Source organism: Schistocerca americana, chromosome 4, assembly GCF_021461395.2.
Source record: "Schistocerca americana isolate TAMUIC-IGC-003095 chromosome 4, iqSchAmer2.1, whole genome shotgun sequence".
NCBI classification, from domain to species: domain Eukaryota; kingdom Metazoa; phylum Arthropoda; class Insecta; order Orthoptera; family Acrididae; genus Schistocerca; species Schistocerca americana.
The window spans coordinates 148,719,341-148,742,326 of record NC_060122.1 but is presented as its reverse complement, the minus strand read 5'-3'; positions in this window follow the sequence as shown (position 1 = coordinate 148,742,326).

Sequence of the window (22,986 nt, the reverse complement as noted above, 5' to 3'; positions counted from 1 at the left end):
ACTTTTTTCCAAATTAGCTGTATTTTTCTAACATAAGTAATCTAGAAGTGTAACGTTACGCGTATTAGGGGCGTTAATCGGCCGCCCATATTTTTTAATTGCTAAGAGGTAACGTGCAGCTGAATGCCAGCGGGCCTGGGACTCAGTTTATTTCTTTGCCAGCAACTTTATTTAAATATTGCTTGCAAGTGCTACTAAAACTGTACTAATTTAAAAGGGTCAACTGCATGTTTTAGCCGAGAACCGAAAGACACTTCTATCAAGAAGGCATAAGTAAGTGTTTAAATAATAATTAACGACAATTCGTTGTCATTTAACATGAAAACACTTGTGCAAGAATACTAGCTTACTTATTTCTGAGCAAAGCTTCATTTGTAATCGTTGTACATGGTCTGAAAGTGACCGAATGTTTATAACATTTCTTTTATTTAAATACTGTAATATATTAGTTTAGTGCGGAAAAGTCGTCAAGATGAGTCCGTGGAACGTAAGTAGGATGTATTTTTGGTGGGGATGGCCTTCAGCCGATGGAAAGCAGACAGTAGCGGAACATAACAGGGGTCAAGTGGAGGCGGACTTTTCCAGGGAAGAGCTCAAGGGAGCGATTCAAGACACTTTGTGAAGAGTGCTGGAGGTAGTCAGACCTGCCAATGGTAACGTGCATGATTCGGTCATATAGGTGCTTGCTTCTGGGTGGTGAACGGCTGCACCCATACTTTAACTCCTGAAGGGACTTTGTATTTTGACATGTCTGAATGTGTTCCATAGTAAGACTCTAACTTTTGCCATCTGATTTTACAGAACTGAGAACAGACAGAGTATGACTGACTATTGTTTGCATCATGTGTGTTAATTTGTGAATCATCAAGCCGAATTCAGAGATGTTTTGAACTGGTGAATCTTTCGTGTTATGTGATTACGAAATAGACTTAGTTTCCACGTATCTTTGATGACTATTTAGTGTGGGGATTTTGCTACCATTCTTGTAGTGCTTTCAATGTAACTTTACTGCATTCGATTAGCGTATTTTTTTGTCTGAACTTTAATTGTATACTATAGACCCACTTCCCATTTATTTGAGAAGTCCTTACTTGAATAAACATTATTCAACTTAAGGGAGGTAGGACGTCAAACGGGCCGACTTCGAGAAGGAGAGGCTCCACAGGACATTTTAATTTGCACTGTCTATACTTTTACAAATAAACTCATAAAACTTTGTCAGTGTGACCAGGAAGGATTCAGGATTCACACTCATAGCAGTGGAAGTTCAAAAACACGAAAAAATAATATTTTTTAAATGTGAAATTCCATGATTCTTTTTTCCACTTACTGTTGGCTGCATTTGTTGCTATAGGTACACTTTTCTTCATAAGTAAGAGAGATTCTTTTATGAATTTTGCACAGCTTACAAACCATACTTACAGGTGTATGAAACTCTAGAATTTATTTAATCTATGGAAAAATGAATGGGCTGTTACGTTTTAAAGTTCGTGTTTAGAGAAACTCGAATTTTATGGTTAATTATCTCAATTTTTACCACAGTTTTTAGCTGATTTGGGAAATTCTAGAGTTTCATACACATGTAAGCATGGTTTGTATGCTGTGCAAAATTCATCGATGAATCTCTCTTACTTATGAAGAAAAGTGTACCTACAGCAACAAATGCAGCTAATACCAAGTGAAAAAATGATGAAATTTCACATGAAAAATAAATTGTTTTGTAATGTTTTTGAACTTCCTCTGCTATGAGTGTGAATCCTGAATCCTTCCTGGTCATGCTAAGAAAGTTTTATGAATTTATTTGTAAAAGTATAGACAGTGGAAATTAAAATGTCCTGTGGTGCCTCTCCTGCTCCAAGTCGGCCCGTTTCACGTCCTACCCCCCTTAATCCTGTTATCTACGTCTATTACAAACGTTAGAATAGAACCCTTGTTATTAAATTATTCATTTAACTTTTACTTTGTATTTCTGTGTATTTTATTAACTTGCAGCTCTAGCCAATGCACAGACTATTTGACTGCAGGATCACCTGTACAGGTTATTATCTGCAACAAATTAACTGTGGGGCATGAACGTAGATGTGCGTGGTTTGACCCTATGACTACATCTATTTATTCTTTTTAAAACAGAGCTGTTCATAGCCCAGTTACCTACAGTACAAGATGCAACTGATCTGCTCATATGGAATTCTGTCTGGGAGATCAACTACTAGGCAAAAACCGTTATGTTCCGCCGCAATTGGAGGCACTTGCGATTGTAACACGTTACATTCTGTAATCCAGGTTCCAAATCTGTTGCATGACAGGCAGTTTGCCTGGGAGCTCTGATATTTTTCAGCAGTTGCATGCGTGAGAATCGGTAGCAAAAGCTAGGTGTGGGGAAGTTCGGCGTGGAACTTAAAGGAAGAAGAAGAAGGTTGCAAGAGGCGTACTGAGTTCGAGTCTCCAGCGGCCAGCAGCAGCAAAGATCTCGACGGTGTCATGGCGGCTGTGGCAGCCACAACAACACGAGCGGGGACTTCGAGTTCATCAGCATCGACACTTTCCGCAGCAGCAGTACAGCAGAAGCAGCCAAAATGAACGAATAAGCTAAGTACTTGAACCAATATTGTTAACATGTTGAACCTACCGGGTCATCGACAGTAAAGAAGCCCACAACGATTAAATTATCACCCAGCACGTGCGGTTCAGGTAACGTTTGTGGGCCACTTATTCCAAGATCTGAACGTGGTGGCGTTGATAGGGACGATATTAGTGGGGCAAATAGTCCAAAGTCAGAGAGGGAAAGTAAGCTTTCATACGATACATGGTCACTATTAATAAAGATTTTCCTAGAGATGCAATCTGGTATAAGTACATTGGCCACAAAAATGAAACAGTGAAATTCCGATTGCAATTCAAATATTGAAACTGTAAAAGCTGAGGTGGAAAAGATTAAATCATATATTGGAGGGGCTACTGATACAAAACTAGAAGTTGTAAGGGCAGACATGCGCAAAATTTCTGAGGAGATTGGCCTGCTTATCACCAGAATACATCCAGTAGAAAAAGATTTCAGGGGCAAGTTGGAACACAAACAGGACAAGCTGGGTGGCGATGTTAGGAGTTGTATGGTGAGGCAAAATACGATTGAGAAAGTGACCACTAAATTGGTTAACACTTTGTCACGTAGGGTAGTAGAATGTGAGAAAGAGGTGCTTAAAAATGGCGAATCTGTGCTGATTAAAGAAACTGTGCAGCATAAACAGCAGTTTAAAGACGTGAGGGCAGAATTAAATTCTTTAGCAACAAATCAGGCTGCTACTGTAGTAGGTGGTCAATGAGTTAATTCAGGAGCAACAAAATGTTTTGCAAATGATGGGAAATACTATTCTGCTGATTTTCTGGCTGGGCTGGGAGTGTTGACGGAGATAACTAAGCCTCAAGAGACGACTACTGGAATTATTACATTGGAATCTTGTCCACAGTCCGACAAATTCCATTGATGAGTTTTCAAATTTTGTTGAGAAACTTGAACTGGCAATGAAATTCAGGACACGTAATGGGAACATTAGACGGGGAAGTGGATACCAGAATGCGAATAATAATAATAAACAAAATAATTATCACTGCAATGGTTACAATAATTTTCAAAGGGGAAATGGGAACTTTCATAAAGGAAATCAAAACCGGGAACGAAGATCTAAGGGGCAGGAGCCTCATGAAATGCAACACCAGAATGAGAGGTCGGGAAATTAAATATTACCGCATATCAGGTCAGGAGATGACGAGGTAAACCGGCGCTGAAAAGAATACGTTGTTTTAACAATTCTGTGGGTATCGAAAATTCGCCAAAGAAGCAACAAATGTTGGAGGTTATAAGAAGTAAAAATAAAATGGGGAATAATTTTAAGCAGTTCATCCATAAAGAGGGTGCAAGAAATATAGTAAAGTGTGTGTAGATATCTGATAATGATGATATGGTGGTGAAGAATGTATTTTGTAAAAAGTAAGTGCACGCTGGAATGGATGTACGTTTGGTGGCAAATTCTGTGATCAGGAGAAAGGCTGAGATGGGTCTGAATTTGGTGGAGTTGCACTGTATGATGAATTCCGATGAGGCACTGATCAGTAGTAAGTAGTAATGTAGGTGAAAGTAATGTAGATGTGTTATCGACGGAAATATGTGAGGAAATCTGTGAAGGCGGCTAAGCTGTAGTCTCGTCAGCTGGAAATGAATTTTGTGGTGTATCGACTGTAGTATGTGAAGGTACTTGTGATGGCGGGGTAGGAATAGTCTCGTCAGCTGGTGATGAATTTTATTATGCATCGGCGGATGTGGGGGATCTGTTGCTAAAGGGATGTAAAGGTAATGTTTTAGGTGCTGAAGCTGTGAAGGTTGAAGCTACTGATCAAATGAATATGTGTCGGAGGAAGGAATTTGTGTATTTATTTCTATTGATGAAAGTGAACCGATGGCTCTTGATGAAAGCCTGAATTATGTGTGGATGTGGAAGGATGAACATGAAAATAATGTGTTAGGTAGTAGATCAGACAGCAGAGTGTCGGAGCAATTTGAGAGAAGAGAAAATGTGACTGAGACGAAGATAGATACAAGTTCGGCTCAGTCCGAGTGTAGGGGCAATTTAAGTAATCTATATGATGTATCGGCGGATGTTGACGGAGTTATTGGCGGTGATTTCCATAATGTATCGACGGATGTAATGGATGTTTTAAGCAATGAATTTTATGAGTCATCGTCGGATGTTAACGGAGTTAATAGTGATGAAGTCAGAAGTGATTCGTCGGAAATAAGTAAGGATTTGTGGGGCAGACGAAGTTTTAAGTTGTGTGGTTAGTTGTGATAATGCTGCAGCTATTGGTAACGTTAATTCGGAGAAAGCGAACAGCATATTTAATGCTTAGAAGGGTGATGAAACGGCTATTTTGATGGTGATATAAATTCCACAGATGAACTGAAGGTAGATCAGTAAAATGTAGGAATGAATAATGAGACTGACAGTTATTCTGACATTATAATGCATACCATAAATGTGGGGAAAGAAGGAAGGGACATCGATCATTTGAGGGCACAGTTTTTAGAGACTGCAGCCTGTAAGTGAAATAACTGATGGCGACGAAGCAAGAAAGTGAGCGTTTCTCATATCTAAAAATGATGTTCCGGCTGTGGTCATAAATTTTGCCTCTATACGTTTGAGTCCGTTGGTGAACGAGGAAAGAGGGCTCGAATTTGAGCAGGTGAACACACATAAATAAGTGAGGTTCAAGAGACAGTCAAACTCTCGAGATAAATGCTATAAGAGGCATCAGTGTAGAGTTGCACCTTGCGAATGAAAAACGCAGTGTGTATTAATATAAGCGTGTAAATAAGTGTACTTTCATGTGTAGTTTTAAGTATTCTGCTCGTTAAATTGCTCGTGTAAGGGGTAAAAACGGTGAATTTAAGATGTATGTAGAATACGAGGTGCGGCTAGAAAAAAACCGGACTGATGCTGGAAAAAACATTTATTTAGAATTATTTACAATTTCATGTTATCTCCTTCAATGTACTCTCCTCCTCGGTCTCTACACCGCTCCATACGAATTTTCCACTGTTCATAGCAATGCTGCAGATCATTTTCGGTAAGTCCATACATTACTTCCGTCGCTTTTTCTTTTACTGCTTCAACAGTCTCAAATCTAGTTCCTTTCAAAGCTGACTTGACTTTAGGGAAAAGAAAAAAGTCACAGGGGGCCAAATCAGGTGAGTAGGGTGGATGATCTAAGATGGGAATGTTGTGTTTTGCCAAAAACGTCTTCACTGACAACGCACTGTGAGCTGGGGCATTGTCTTGGTGAAGGATCCATGACTTTTTTCTCCACAAATCGTTCCGTTTTCTCCGTACTCGCTCACGTAGGGTAGACAGGACGCTAATGTAGTAATGCTGATTCACTGTTTGTCCCTCTGGTATCCAATCAATGTGCACAATCCCTTTGATGTCAAAAAAAAAACAATCATCATTGCCTTGAATTTCGATTTTGACATTCGTGCTTTTTTTTGTCGTGGAGAACCAGGAGTTTTCCAATGCATCGATTGGCGTTTAGTTTCGGGGTCGTAAGTAAAAAACCACGATTCATCGCACGTAATAACATTTTGTAAGAAGGTGGGATCACTTTCAATGTTTTCCAGGATGTCAGAACAAATCGTTCTTCGGCGTTCCTTCTGTTCAATTGTGAGACACTTTGGAACCATTTTTGAACACACTTTGTTCATGTTGAAACTTTCATGAAGAATCTGCCTAACACTTTCCTGTTAACTCAGACACCGCTCTGATTGTTAAACGGCGATCTTATCGAACAAGTTTACCGATTTTTTCAATGTTTGCATCAGTTTTTGCTGACAATGGTCTGCCAGTGCGAGTGTCATCACTGGTGTCTTCGCGGCCATCTTTAAATCGTTTAAACCACTCAAACACTTGTGTTCCCGATAAACAATCATCGCCGTACACTTGTTGTGACATTACAAACGTTTCACTTGCAGATTTTCCTAGTTTGAAACAAAATTTGATGTTAACACGCTGTTCTTTCTGTACACTCAACATTTTCCGACGCACAGACAAAACGTCAACTACTTAAAACAGACGCCACGGGCAGACTGAGTGCAGGAGGCAGATGAAACTCGAGCAGTAGGCGGAGCGAGAGTCACGTGACAGGCCACTCGACTTTCAGCCTTATTGCATTCGTTTTATTGTTTCACCAGTACTAGTCCGGTTTTTTTCTAGCCACACCTCGTATATGGAGGCACAATTTAGTGCAAGGAGAGTGTCGATGTTGGCTGCATGTCTCTTGGTGAGGGGAAGTCGGCAAAACATAATTATTTTCTTCATTTGCGAAAGGAAGGAATAAATTGTACGGTACGTAAGATCTAAGAGGAAATTTGATAGGGTTACTTAACTGTATTACTTGTAGTATTTTAGACGAGTTTCTCGTGTGATATATGTAGTTTCTCTGTAATTATGGTCTGCATAAAATTTGGTGCGTGGAGGTCATGAGACATCATTAAAATTTTATTTGCTTTTGGGAATAAAACATGTAGTTACGTGCAAAGTATGATCAAAGTTTTGGAGGTATGTTTCGTTGAGTAATTATACAATGTATGTTAATTTGGAAGGAATCTGAATAGATCTTGATACGCAAAACTATGGCGATATGTTCGTAATATGTTTATAAGATTAAAGTCTCGGACAGTGGTACTTTAGTACAAATATGAGTGAACATTTGCTAAATGTTCGATCCAGCTGTCTGCTGAATTTAAAGAAAAGTTAAATTAGCAATTTCTGCACAGCGTAGAACTAGTTTTAAAGTTTCTGATTACACGCTGCAAAATTGTAAAGAAATGATAAAATGTTAGTCGATTTATGGTATCAAATAAGTTTCACATCACTAAAGAAGTGTTTTCTTGTGGGAACATGGACAGAGTGTTTGAAATGTTGAGCAGAATCAAGTGTTTTGCATGCGCTTTAAATCAATTTCTTGCTAGCTATCTTGTTTGTGAATGTATCGATTCTACTGGGAAGGGCGTTCAGTGCCTCATCTATGGGGATTCGGTAAGTCATATGATTATTGGTAACTATAATACTGTCGTATTTCGACAGCTATCGTCCTTCATCACTGACGGTGACTGTGGATTGACACATTTTTCGGTGCAGTACGTGACCAAGGGGTCAATAAATTCTACAGAGGCGGCTGGACTGTGGCACATACACTACTGGCCATTAAAATTGCTACACCAAGAAGAAATGCAGATGATAAACGGGTATTTATTGGACAAATGTATTATACTAGAACTGACTAAAACTGACATGTGATTACATTTTCACCCAATTTGGGTGCATAGATCCTGAGAAATCAGTACCCACAACAACCACCTCTGGCCGTAATAACGGCCTTGATACGCCTGGGCATTGAGTCAAACAGAGCTTGGATGGCATGTACAGGTACAGCTGCCCATGCAGCTTCAACACGATACCACAGTTCATCAAGAGTAGTGACTGGCGTATTGTGACTAGCCAGTTGCTTGGCCACCTTTGACCAGAAGTTTCCAGTTGGTGAGAGATCTGGAGAATGTGCTGGCCCGGGCAGCAGTCGAACATTTTCTGTATCCAGGAAGGCCTGCAACACGCGGTCGTGCATTATCCTGCTGAAATGTAGGGTTTCTCAGAGATCGAATGAAGGGTAGAGCCACGGGTCGTAACGCATCTGAAATGTAACGTCAACTGTTTAAAGTGCCGTCAATGCGAACAAGAGGTGACCGAGTCGTGTAACCAATGGCACCCCATACCCTCACGCCGGGTGATACGCCAGTATGCTGATGACGAATATACGCTTCCAATGTGCGTTCACCGCGATGTCGCCAAACACGGATGGGACCACCATGATGCTGTAAACAGAACATGGATTCATCCGAAAAAATGACGCTTTTCCATTCGTGCACCCAGGTTCGTCGTTGAGTACACCATCGCAGGCGCTCCTGTCTGTGATGCAGCGTCAAGGGTAACCGCACCCATGGTCTCCGAGCTGATAGTCCATGCTGTTGCAAACGTCGTCGAACTGTTCGTGCAGATGGTTGTTGTCTTGCAAATTTCCCCATCTGGTGACTCAGGGATCGAGACGTGATTGCACAATATGTTACAACCATGCGGATAAGATGCCTGTCATCTCGACTGCTAGGGATACGAGGCCGTTGGGATCCAGCACAGCGTTCCGTATTACCCTCCTCAACCTACCGATTCCATATTCTGCTAACAGTCATTGGATCTCGACCAACGCGAGCAGCAGTGTCGATACGATAAACCGCAATCGCGATAGTCGACAATCGGACCTTTATCATAGTCGGAAACGTGATGGTACGCATTTCTCCTCCTTACACGAGGCATCACAACATCGTTTAGCCAGGCAACGCCGGTCAACTGCTGTTTGTGTATGAGAAATCGGTTGGAAACGTTCCTCATGTCAGCACGTTGTAGGTGTCGCCACTGGCGCCAAAGCTAATCATTTGCATATCACAGCATCTCCTTCCTGTCGGTTAATTTTCGCGTCTGTAGCACGTCGTCTTCGTGGTGTAGCAGTATTAATCGCGAGTAGTGTATGTTATGTATGTATTTACTACGTTATGTTAGTATGTCAGATTTGGTGCTACTTCGCGTGCCGAGTTAGCAAGTAATGTGGCTCATTAGGTGGAGGTCTGTAATGTTATGCGTATTTAGACTTGCTTTTCAGCCGCCCAGTACCGGTATGAATTTGTAGTACGGCTGAACGTTAGCAGGCCCAGATCAAGGGGGCGCCGCAACAAATTTCGGCTTCTGGTTAGGTGACCGGTACAAAGACTAGCAGCGTCGTCCGAAATGCGGAAAATCTGATGGTTGTCGCTTGCATCGCCTTTTCACAGGTGACAGTACTCCAAAACATGGCGGACTGCTAGACACGCTGAAAAATAGCTTTTTGCAGCTCTTTGAGAGCGTATAGTAATTCACATTAAATACCATAGCAAATCTGAATACATCGGCGGTCTCAGATAAACGAGATGCATCCAATGACACATTGTTGTTGTTGTGGTCTTCAGTCCTGAGACTGGTTTGATGCAGCTCTCCGTGCTACTCTATCCTGTGCAAGCTTCTTCATCTCCCAGTACCTACTGCAACCTACATCCTTCTGAATCTGTTTAGTGTATTCATCTCTCGGTCTCCCTCTACGATTTTTTCCCTCCACGCTGCCCTCCAATACTAAATTGGTGATCCCTTGATGCCTCAGAACATGTCCTACCAACCGATCCCTTCTTCTAGTCAAGTTGTGCCACAAACTTCTCATCTCCCCAATCCTATTCAATACCTCCTCAGTAGTTACGTGATCTACCCACCTTATCTTCAGCATTCTTCTGTAGCACCACATTTCGAAAGCTTCTATTCTCTTCTTGTCCAAGCTAGTTATCGTCCATGTTTCACTTCCATACATGGCTACCCTCCATACAAATACTTTCAGAAACGACTTCCTGACACTTAAATCTATACTCGATGTTAACAAATTTCTCTTCTTCAGAAACGATTTCCTTGCCATTGCCAGTTTACATTTTATATCCTCTCTACTTCGACCATCATCAGTTATTTCACTCCCTAAATAGCAAAACTCCTTTACTACTTTAAGTGTCTCATTTCCTAATCCAATTCGCCCAGCATCACCCGATTTAACTTGACTACATTCCATTATCCTCGTTTTGCTTTTGTTGATGTTCATCTTATATCCTCCTTTCAAGACACTGTCCATTCCGTTCAACTGCTCTTCCAAGTCCTTTGCTGTCTCTGACAGAATTACAATGTCATCGGCGAACCTCAAAGTTTTTACTTCTTCTCCATGAATTTTAATACCTACTCCGAATTTTTCTTTTGTTTCCTTTACTGCTTGCTCAATATACAGATTGAATAACATCGGGGAGAGGCTACAACCCTGTCTCACTCCTTTCCCAACCACTGCTTTCCTTTCATGCCCCTCGACTCTTATAAGTGCCATCTGATTTCTGTACAAATTGTAAATAGCCTTTCGCTCCCTGTATTTTATACCTGCCACCATCAGAATTTGAAAGAGAGTATTCCAGCTAACATTGTCAAAAGCTTTCTCTAAGTCTACAAACGCTAGAAACGTAGGTTTGTCTTTTCTTAATCTTTCTTCTAAGATAAGTCGTAAGGTTAGTATTGCCTCACGTGTTCCAACATTTCTACGGAATCCAAACTGATCTTCCCCGAGGTTCGCTTCTACCAGTTTTTCCATTCGTCTGTAAAGAATTCGCGTTAGTATTTTGCAGCTGTGACTTATTAAACTGATAGTTCGGTAATTTTCACATCTGTCAACACCTGCTTTCTTTGGGATTGGAATTATTATATTCTTCTTGAAGTCTGAGGGTATTTCGCCTGTCTCATACATCTTGCTCACCAGATGGTAGAGTTCTGTCATGACTGGCTCTCCCAAAGCCATCAGTAGTTCTAATGGAATGTTGTCTACTCCCGGGGCCTTGTTTCGACTCAGGTCTTTCAGTGCTCTGTCAAACTGTTCACGCAGTATCTTATCTCCCATTTCGTCTTCATCTACATCCTCTTCCATTTCCACAATATTGTCCTCAAGCACATCGCCCTTGTATAAACCCTCTATATACTCCTTCCACGTTTCTGCCTTCCCTTCTTTGCTTAGAACTGGGTTGCCATCTGAGCTCTTGATATTCATACAAGTGGTTCTCTTCTCTCCAAAGGTCTCTTTAATTTTCCTGTAGGCAGTATCTATCTTACCCCTAGTGAGACATGCCTCTATATCCTTACATTTGTCCTCTAGCCATCCCTGCTTAGCCATTTTGCACTTCCTGTCGGTCTTATTTTTGAGACGTTTGTGTTCCTTTTTGCCTGCTTCATTTACTGCCTTTTTATATTTTCTCCTTTCATCAATTAAATTCAATATTTCTTCTGTTACCCAAGGATTTCTACTAGCCCTCGCCTTTTTACCTACTTGATCGTCTGCTGCCTTCACTACTTCATCTCTCAGAGCTACCCATTCTTCTTATACTGTATTTCTTTCCCCCATTCCTGTCAATTGTTCCCTTATGCTCTCCCTGAAACTCTGTACAACCTCTGGTTCTTTCAGTTTATCCAGGTCCCATATCCTTAGATTCCCCCCTTTTTCAGTTTCTTCAGTTTCAATCTGCAGTTCATAACCAATAGATTGTGGTCAGAATCCACATCTGCCCCTGGAAATGTCTTACAATTTAAAACCTGGTTCCTAAATCTCTGTCTTACCATTATATAATCTATCTGATACCTATTAGTATCTCCAGGATTCTTCCAGGTATACAACCTTCTTTTATGATTCTTGAACCAAGTGTTAGCTATGATTAAGTTATGCTCTGTGCAAAATTCTACAAGGCGGCTTCCTCTTTCATTTTTTACCCCCAACCCATATTCACCTACTATGTTTCCTTCTCTCCCTTTTCCTACTGACGAATTCCAGTCACCCATGACTATTAAATTTTCGTCTCCCTTCACTACCTGAATAATTTCTTTTATCTCGTCATACATTTCATCTATTTCTTCATCATCTGCAGAGCTAGTTGGCATATAAACTTGTACTACTGTAGTTGGCATGGGCTTTGTGTCTATCTTGGCCACAATAATGCGTTCACTATGCTGTTTGTAGTAGCTAACCCGCACTCCTATTTTTTTATTCATTATTAAACCTACTCCTGCATTACCCCTATTTGATTTTGTGTTTATAACCCTGTATTCACCTGACCAAAAGTCTTGTTCCTCCTGCCACCGAACTTCACTAATTCCCACTATATCTAACTTTAACTTATCCATTTCCCTTTTTAAATTTTCTAACCTACCTGCCCGATTAAGTGATCTGACATTCCACGCTCCGATCCGTAGAACGCCAGTTTTCTTTCTCCTGATAACGACGTCCTCTTGAGTAGTCCCCGCCCGGAGATCCGAATGGGGGACTATTTTACCTCCGGAATATTTTACCCAAGAGGACGCCATCATCATTTAATCATACAGTAAAGCTGCATGTCCTCGAGAAAAATTGCGGCTGTAGTTTCCCCTTGCTTTCAGCCGTTCGCAGTACCAGCACAGCAAGGCCGTTTTGGTTAATGTTACAAGGCCAGATCAGTCAATCATTCAGACTGTTGCCCCTGCAACTACTGAAAATGCTGCTGCCCCTCTTCAGGAACCACATATTTGTCTGGCCTCTCAACAGATACCCCTCCGTTGTGGTTGCACCTACGGTACGGTCATCTGTATCGCTGAGGCTCGCAAGCCTCCCCACCAACGGCAAGGTCCATGGTTCATGGGGGGAATGACACATTAATATTTCAATATCTTTAAAACTACAGAAGTTAATATTTCATAGCAAATAAACATTATCTCAACTCTGACTTCACAGCTTTTAAACATGGCATGCGATTTAAACATGTGATATCTCTGATGACTGCACATTGCACAATAGCTATCATCCCTGGAAGTTACTCATCTGTATCTATTTTGTGTATTGACTTATGACATTATAATTTTTATAACTTTCTTATTACGCCAGTGTTTGTCACAGCATTGTACTCTCTACATCTACACAGCTAATGAATACAGCATGAATACCTCGCTTATTGTTATAATTATGCAGCTATTTAATGAACAGTTTACTATTTTGCCATTAACTTTATTTAAATGTTGGTACCAAGTGCTATTACAAAAATTGGAAATTTGTGATAAGTTCCTACGGGACCAAACTGTTAAGATCATCGGTCCATAGCCTTTCACACTACTTAATGCAACTTAAACTAAGTTACGCAAAGGACAACACAAACAGCCACGCCCGAGGGAGGACTCGAACTTCCGACGGGGGCAGCCATGTGAACCGAGGCAAGGTGCCCTAGACCGCACGGCTACCCCGCGCGGCAGTGCTATTACAAAAATGTGGTAATTTAAAAGTAGTCAGTCGTATGTGAAAACAGATGTGTCCATCAAGAACGCACAAATAATTACTTAAGCATTATTTGAGGACAGTCTATTGTCATTGATTGTGAGAACACTTGCTCAAGAATGCTGACTTATTTATTTGTGAACTAACAAATACGTATATTTATTGCAAATGATCTGAATCTGACTTAATGTTTATAACTTTTCTTTATTTAAATAATATTGTGATATATTAGGTTAATGCAGGAAAGTGGTCAAGGTGAGTCAAATCATGTCTGTATCATGTAAGAAAGACGTATTCTTGGTGGGGATGGCATTCAGCCAATGGAAAAGCAGATTGTAACTGAACATTATGGGAGTCAAGTGGAGAGTGGGACTTTTTGAGTGAAGAGCTCATATGGGAGCGATTCGGGATACTGAAATTCGTTCTGAAAGAAGACAGACCGGCCTGTGGTAATGTGGGTGACTCAGTGTTATAGGTGATTGATTCTCGGCAGTGAACGGTCGCTACAGTTCTGTAATTTTTGAAGGGACTTTATATTTTGAGAGATCTGAGAGTGCTTCAGAATAGGATTCTAATTTTTTCCGCTTGTATTGTGGAACTGAGAATAGCTACAGGTTATAATTTGCAATGAAGTGGCTGCGGGGCATGAAAGATGACGTGCGCGGCTCGACCCTATGACTACCTCTAGCTATTCTCTTAAGTAAAACCGTGCGTAGCTCAGTACCTAATGTATGAGAAATAAGAGTCAAAGTCGCAACTGGTTTGCTTCTATGGACTGCTGTTTAGAAGAGCAGCTACTCAATAGTAACAGTCAGGTACTGTCTCAAGCACTTATCATTTTTAGTTTGAATAGATCATCGCTAATCATAATTTTGTTAATATACTTTACAGAAACAGCCAGCAGTGGTTGCTTCTGAATGTTAATGCAGAACGTGACTCATTCCACATCTTTGAAGACTCTTTTTCAGGATGAAACTGGAGAGCACAAACTACTGAAAGGTGCAGTTGAAGCTGGAGTAGCCACTTAAAGGAAGGAGGAATTGAAATCTAAAAATAATTATATTTTCATACGTCAGATTTTATAGTCAGGCAGCATTTTGAAGGTTGAGCTGTAGAAGTAGAACTTCATGGGAAGCTACAATATGCTGCGCTCCAGTTGGAGAGTTTGAGTCGTTTATGAAGCAATTAGACGAATTATCAATGTTCCCAACTCCTAAACAGAATGAGGTAATTTAAATGTTTAGGGTTTACCTATTTTAAAACCATGCTTAAACCCCTTGTCTTCTCATACAACGTTACTCTCCACAATCTAATTCTGATCAAGACGTTGTGGAAACCAAATAGACATATCGAGACTGGAAAGCCATGGTGTAAATACTTGTAGTTAAGCTACAAGACTAACAAATGAAAAAAGGAATTTATGAACTTAAAATCCATTTCAATGTATTTTCGAAATACAGATGGGAAAGACGTACATAATATACTTGTTATAGTGTGAAATGACTAGGCTACACAGCCTACAGTTCGCAAGACAAGTGTTCCAAAACAAGTTCAATAATTTTTAGCTCCTGTTTCTTTTTATTAGCCTTTGGGAGTAGTATTCAGCATACGGAGAGCAACTGCTACTGCCGCTAAACATAAATTCCTTTACCATGACAGAACTTAAGGCCAAAATGCCGTTCGAAATACTGCTTACTATTGCTAATTAATGTAAGGACATCACACACATCCATGCCCGAGGCAGGATTCGAATCTGTGACCGTAGCAGCAGTGCGGTTCCGGACGCTGTGAGCATCCGCAGCGATTATATCCACAATGGGTCTAGTAACGAAGTGCTGAAACAGTACCAAAAGTTTTGAAACACGAGCGCTGCCTTTTAAATGGACCAACGAAACTTGCATTTCTACCATAGCATAGCTTGTCGTAAAAATATCCCTGCTGCATTTTCTCTGAAGCTTCATGTTTTTTTAGGCTCTTGAGAAGGATTGTACCCCGTTTGCGCTCAGTAACACAGGATCACTGTGGAGACAGAGACAGCGAGATTAGACTGTGCAGCCATCGAAAAAATGGAGGAGCCATATCTGGAAAGAAACTAATCCTAGGCTTGTAACTCATCATGTTCGAGAACGAACTTTGAATATTATTCCAGCGCGTGTGACTCACGCCGTACAGGACTAACAGGGGTTATAGCCTTAATCGCAGCACTGGCTGATGCAGTTTTTAGTTTACTCCATGGTTCGATTCACGCAGACATTTTTTCACGTTAACAAATCGTTGCTATAGGTGAAAGAAGCAATGAATGAACAAAAAACAACTGGATACAGTATACATTCGCATTTGAAATGCGTTTACCTAAGCACAACGCCAACACTTCGTTACGCAAACTCGGTCATATCACATATGAAACGAAATTTGTGAATGGAATGAAGATTTCTTGGTAGGGAGGAAGCAGCATGTAATAAAGTATGGCGAATGATCGAAAGACTCAGAAATAACTTCAGGCGTGACCCAGGAAAGAGTAAAGGGATCTTCACAGTTCATATGGTACGTTAATGATCTGGCAACCTAAATTAATAGTAAACTCAGATATGCGGGTATTACAGTTATCTATTACGAAATAATATCTGAAAGAAGCTACATAGATATTCAAATTGCTACAGAAATTAGCAACTTATTTTAAATGTTCAGAAGTGTAAGATTGTCCGCTTCACAAAAGCAGAAAAATAGTATTCTATGACTACAATATCAACGAGTCACAAATGGAATAAGTGGACGCATACAAATACCTGAGTGTAATAATTTGTGGAGGTCTTAGAGGGAATGATCTCACAGGGTCACAGTAGCTAAATCCGTTGGCAGGCTTCGGTCCTTTGGTAAGGCAATAGGAAAATGTACTCCATCTGCATCTACATCAATGCTCGGCAAGCCACCTGACGGTGTGTGGTGGAAGGTAATTCTGGCAACACTAGCTATTCCTCGCGAATGCTGTGATCTGTCCGTAAGCCTCCGTACCAGCTGTAATTTTTCGAATTTTCTCATCATGGTCGTTTGACGAGATGCATGCGGGAGGAAGTAATATGTCGTCCTGAAAGAACTCTCTCGAAATTTCGGTAGTGAGCCTCTCCGTAATGTACAGTGTCTCTCTGGTAGCGTCTGCCACTGCAATTTGTTGAGTTACAGAGTGTAACGCTCTGGCGCCAACCAAACGATCCCGTGGCGAAACGCTCCGCTCTTTGTTGGATCTTCTCTACCTCTTCCACCAGTCCCAGCTATCAAGGAGACTACTTATAAAACACTTTTTCATTCGATCCTAGAATATTTGTCAGTTGTGCGTGGGACCGATACGAAACCGAACTGACAAGAGATATTGAATGCATACAAAGCGGGGCTTTACGAATTGTCAGACTTTGGTTTGGTTCTCTGCTGGACGTCACGGAAATTCTGAAAAACCTGCATTGGCATACACTTGAAGAAAGACGCCAACTACACCACGAAAGCCTAACCACCAAGTGTCAAGAACCAGTATGAAGTGAAGAATCTACGAATATACGTACTACAGCCCTTACTTATCGCCACCGTAGATACAGCAAGAGCAACACTAAACTAATGCTGCGAGTCTGTCATACACTTACTGTGACTTGCAGGCGACGTATATGTAGATGGAGGTGTAGCGCAGATGCGAATGGGGAATCAGTCTGGCGTTTCTCCAGGCGAACGTGCTTAAACACTTAAAATGTTTGCACAGGATGGCTGGTATACTAGACCGGCGCTCGTTGATTCGGCTCGTAGGTTCTATTCGGCTCTGGCTCCCTCCTTATCCCCGGAAACCAGTGCAAAGAGCGATAAGCATATGAGCATGAATCGCCTTCCTTCTGAAGATTCTCATCTTAGTTCCCTCGGTGTCTCTGCCGCACTTCCCTCTCAGCTATTCCGGCCTCTTGCGGTCCTAGCATCACAAGTCATATATGCGTTAGACCACAGTGGTCTAATGCATATATGACTAGTGTTGTGTTAACGAACATGTGCATTTACAGATGATGATGTTTTACGATGTCTGAATACGTGTGCTCGCACTATGTAACAATGAAACGAATGTATTTAACAGAATTGACAACGACATACAAATGTGTCAGCTTACATTACGTTGGTATGGCTTAAAGCTATAATATCAGCACTTGATAATGGCCTAAGGCCGAAATTGCAATAGTATAATAAAAAACCTAGAACAGCCACTGGCGTAAAGATGATTTTCTTCAAAAATAAACATTCTGTTACACACTTTCTAAAGCAACCTATGTTCTTCATTGGCGTTAACGCTATCTCCATACGAAATTTTATCAAACTTGGTTCATTGGTTTAGTCTTAAGCGTAACAGAATTACTTTCGCATTTACACTCCTGGAAATGGAAAAAAGAACACATTGACACCGGTGTGTCACACCCACCATACTTGCTCCGGACACTGCGAGAGGGCTGTACAAGCAATGATCACACGCGCGGCACAGCGGACACCAGGAACCGCGGTGTTGGCCGTCGAATGGCGCTAGCTGCGCAGCATTTGTGCACCGCCGCCGTCAGTGTCAGCCAGTTTGCCGTGGCATACGGAGCTCCATCGCAGTCTTTAACACTGGTGGCATGCCGCGACAGCGTGGACGTGAACCGTATGTGCAGTTGACGGACTTTGAGCGAGGGCGTATAGTGGGCATGCGGGAGGCCGGGTGGACGTACCGCCGAATTGCTCAACACGTGGGGCGTGAGGTCTCCACAGTACATCGATGTTGTCGCCAGTGGTCGGCGGAAGGTGCACGTGCCCGTCGGCCTGGGACCGGACCGCAGCGACGCACGGATGCACGCCAAGACCGTAGGATCCTACGCAGTGCCGTAGGGGACCGCACCGCCACTTCCCAGCAAATTAGGGACACTGTTGCTCCTGGGGTATCGGCGAGGACCATTCGCAACCGTCTCCATGAAGCTGGGCTACGGTCCCGCACACCGTTAGGCCGTCTTCCGCTCACGCCCCAACATCGTGCAGCCCGCCTCCAGTGGTGTCGCGACAGGCGTGAATGGAGGGACGAATGGAGACGTGTCGTCTTCAGCGATGAGAGTCGCTTCTGCCTTGGTGCCAATGATGGTCGTATGCGTGTTTGGCGCCGTGCAGGTGAGCGCCACGATCAGGACTGCATACGACCGAGGCACACAGGGCCAACACCCGGCATCATGGTGTGGGGAGCGATCTCCTACACTGGCCGTACACCACTTGTGATCGTCGAGGGGACACTGAATAGTGCACGGTACATCCAAACCGTCATCGAACCCATCGTTCTACCATTCCTAGACCGGCAAGGGAACTTGCTGTTCCAACAGGACAATACACGTCCGCATGTATCCCGTGCCACCCAACGTGCTCTAGAAGGTGTAAGTCAACTACCCTGGCCAGCAAGATATCCGGATCTGTCCCCCATTGAGCATGTTTGGGACTGGATGAAGCGTCGTCTCACGCGGTCTGCACGTCCAGCACGAACGCTGGTCCAACTGAGGCGCCAGGTGGAAATGGCATGGCAAGCCGTTCCACAGGACTACATCCAGCATCTCTACGATCGTCTCCATGGGAGAATAGCAGCCTGCATTGCTGCGAAAGGTGGATATACACTGTACTAGTGCCGACATTGTGCATGCTCTGTTGCCTGTGTCTATGTGCCTGTGGTTCTGTCAGTGTGATCATGTGATGTATCTGACCCCAGGAATGTGTCAATAAAGTTTCCCCTTCCTGGGACAATGAATTCACGGTGTTCTTATTTCAATTTCCAGGAGTGTATAACATTAGTATGGAGTTTTCTGAAATAATTTTATTTATTCGCTTACATTAGCGTTTTCTCCTTCGAAGCAATCCCCATTAGATATTATACACTTATGTCAGGCCTTCTTGCAACTCCCGAAACGCTTCTGGTACTCGATCTTTGGGACACCACTTATCTTTTTCAGCGATGCGCATTTAATCTCATCTATATTTCGAAGCAGAAGAAAGTCTCATGGGCCCATATCTGGTGAGTATGGGGCCTGATTACAGTGTTGTTTTTCACCAAATATTCACGAATAAGCAATTAAGTGTGAACAGGTGTAGTATCGTAGTACAAAAAGCCACCTTTTGGCAAGAACTCGTGGTGCACTATGCCGTTAAAATCGAAGACAACAGTAAGCAGAACCTTCACATTCGACCTCGTTTGCCGAGCTTTTTTCGTTGTTGTCGATCCAGAATGCTTTCACTGGGACGATTAGCCTTAGTTTCGACGTCATACCCCACACTCATTTTTCGCAACCTACTGTGACAATTTCCAGCAGTTCTGCATCGTTGTTGGCTTCTTTTTTGATTCTTTGTAATTCGGCGACATTACGTAATCATTTCTTTCACTTTTTCCACGTTTTCATCCGTTATTGGTTGGCTGGGGTGTCCAGAACGTTCGTCATCTTCAACATCTTCAATGGCACCTTGGAAACTTTTATACCGCTCGCAAACAATATTCAGGCAGAATGAGATTTTCACTCTGCAGCGGAGCGTGCGCTGATATGAAACTTGCTGGCAGATTAAAACTGTGTGCCGGACCGAGACTCGAACTCGGGACCTTTGCCTTTCGCGGGCAAGTGCTCTACCGGTACTGGCAGAAGTAAAGCTGTGAGGACGGGGCGTGAGTCGTGCTTGGGTAGCTCTGTCGGGCTCCGGTCAGAGAGCCGGTTGGCCTCTGTAATAAAAAACTGAGTGAAAGGATCAACAAACGAACTTGAACGGATGTCATATGACGTCCGCAACGACCAAACACAACGATCAACTACGAACAAAATGCACAAAAACAGTCGGTAGAGCACTTGCCCGCGAAAGGCAAAGGTCCCGAGTTCGATCTCGTTCCGGCACACAGTTTTAATCTGCCAGGAAGTTTCAATATTCAAGCAATATTCAACATTTGTAAAACTTTGTTAGATCGTATTCCATTTTTATAGCAAAATATAATGCAAATTCTCTGATCCCTTTTTAAAACAAATCAATAATTGCCACTCGTAAGAAACGTGTGTAACCTTCTCGACAACTGACGACAGACTGAACATCCAGTACGGCTGTCGGTGTACAGATACATTTCAGACACATTTGCCAACATAACAACGAAAAATCACGCGAGTCGGACTAATGCAAATCACGAAACTACAAAATTCACGATACTTTTCGAACACACCTCGCATTTACAAGATTCCTTTCGACAAGATTAAATCTTTTTTTTTTTTTATTTCTCATTACAAATTTTAAGTGTTCATTTCTTTGGGAATCCCTTCTTATCATTAATCCTAGTGCTGTGACATGCCACATGCTAGTGTAGAGATACGTTTCAGACACGTTTGCCAACATAATAACGAAAAATCGCGCGTGTCGGACAAATACAAATCACGAAACTACAAAATTCATGATACTTTTCGAACACACCTCGTATTTCCAAGATTCCTTTCGACAAGTTTAGATCTTTCCCTTTTTTTTGTATTTCTCAGTACATATTTCAAGTGTTTCTTTCTTTGGGAATCCCTTCGTACCATTAATCCTAGTGCTGTGACATGACACTGAACCTTAAGGCTAATGGTGTAGTCTCATACAACGGTGTTTTTTTCTGATTGTTATGGACGTTATCTTACACTTAGACACACATCTATGCGGAGAAAGAAAATTAAGAAGAATGTGACAGTATCCACTCATTTACCAGTATGACCTTTCATTCCATCTGCTCTGGACGTATGCACTGATTTGCTTGGAAAAGGTGTCGTAAAACCGTTGTCATCTCCTGAGACCTGCTGGCCCACAATTTCTGTAACTGATCCTTGGTATCCTAGGTACTTGCTTTTTTTACTCATTTTGTTCGATATTGTTCGTTGTATTTGGTCTGGGCGGACGTTACAAGACATCCGTTCAAGTTGATCGTTGATGCCTTGACTCAGTTTTTTTATTACAGAGAGCACGCAGCCCTCTGACCAAACACGCTGAGCTACCGTGCCGGCTGACCACTCAGCTACCGGGGGCGGACGTTATGGGAGTAAGAATCACCATCCTGGAGATGAAAAATCAGAGTCTCCCACGATGCGCTAATATCCATACTTTATTCATCCGATATTTGTGAATGAGAGCACTTTGTGACTTGCAACAAACATTATACGTAATATCAAAACTTTACGAAACGTTTGCTCGCTGATAACCTCCACAAAATGATGAAAGGGAAAAAGCTTATCCCTTACTACATTTTCATTGTTCATACATAAATCTGCCACATGAAGCATGACATTTTAATTTAGCACTGCTTTCGAAGCATGACGTTTTAATTTATTTCTTCTTTCTAACTAACTATGCTCACAACTCGTTTCGCAGACAGTTGACACATATGTCACTAGATGTACCTGGAAAATTATATCATTCTACTGCACATAGATGAGAGGTTACGACATCATAAACAATAAGCTGAATGATATTGAAACTGCAGGGTGAAATTCACTAAATATGCAGGTAATATAAGTGTATAAATATCTGTGAAATGTTTTAAACATACGTGAAATGTATTTGAAATGCGCGAACGCGGGCAAAGCCACGGGTGAAAAGCTCATTCTAAAGTCCTGGAACGATTTCAATGAAATTTAGTGCACATATTAATTACTGTCTGGAAAGAAATACTGTTGGGGGGGGGCGGGGGGGGGCGAGAACTACTTGCCTCCTGTTGAGGTGGAGGTGGTAACGTGGAGTGAGATACGGAAGGAGGAAACAAACAGACAGGTAGGAGGAAGGAGGAGATGAACACAGATAGGGGAAGGAGGAGACGGACAAAGAGAGGCACAGGGGGAAATGGACAGAGAGAGGAGAGAGAGGGAGATAGACAGAGAAAGCAAAGGGTAGGAGATGGACAGACAGAAGAGGATAAATACAGGATGGAGGAGGAGATGAACAATGATAGGGGAGGAAGAGATAGACAGGTAGAGAGAGAGGAGAAGAAGAACTGAGAGTGAGGGGAGGAGATGGATGAAGAGGGGACAGGTGATGGACAAAGAGAGTGGGGAGAGGAGATGAAATTAGAGATTAGAGTAGGGGGAGCAGCAGATGTACAAAGAAAGGGGGAGGAAGAGATGGATTAGTGGGGGGAAGGAGAAGGTGGACTAATAGAGGACTGGAATAAACACGAGCAGATACCTGGGAAATGCCGGATACTCAGCTAGTATGATGATAATTTGTTTGGCTTAGTTCTCAGTACCTTCCAAGACTTTGTAGTTCATGCAAACATGTAATTTCAAATGCTTTCGTCAGAAAAACTGAAATTTATTTGATTTACGTAGTTGATTTAAGGACTATAGCAGCAAAAAACTGTCATATCTTCGACATAGTCACAGTTTGCCCGATACAAATTCAGGTATGCCCTCAGTTTCATCAATATTTGACTTAGCTCTAAGACTGTGAACACAGGTCTTTAGACTACGACTACAT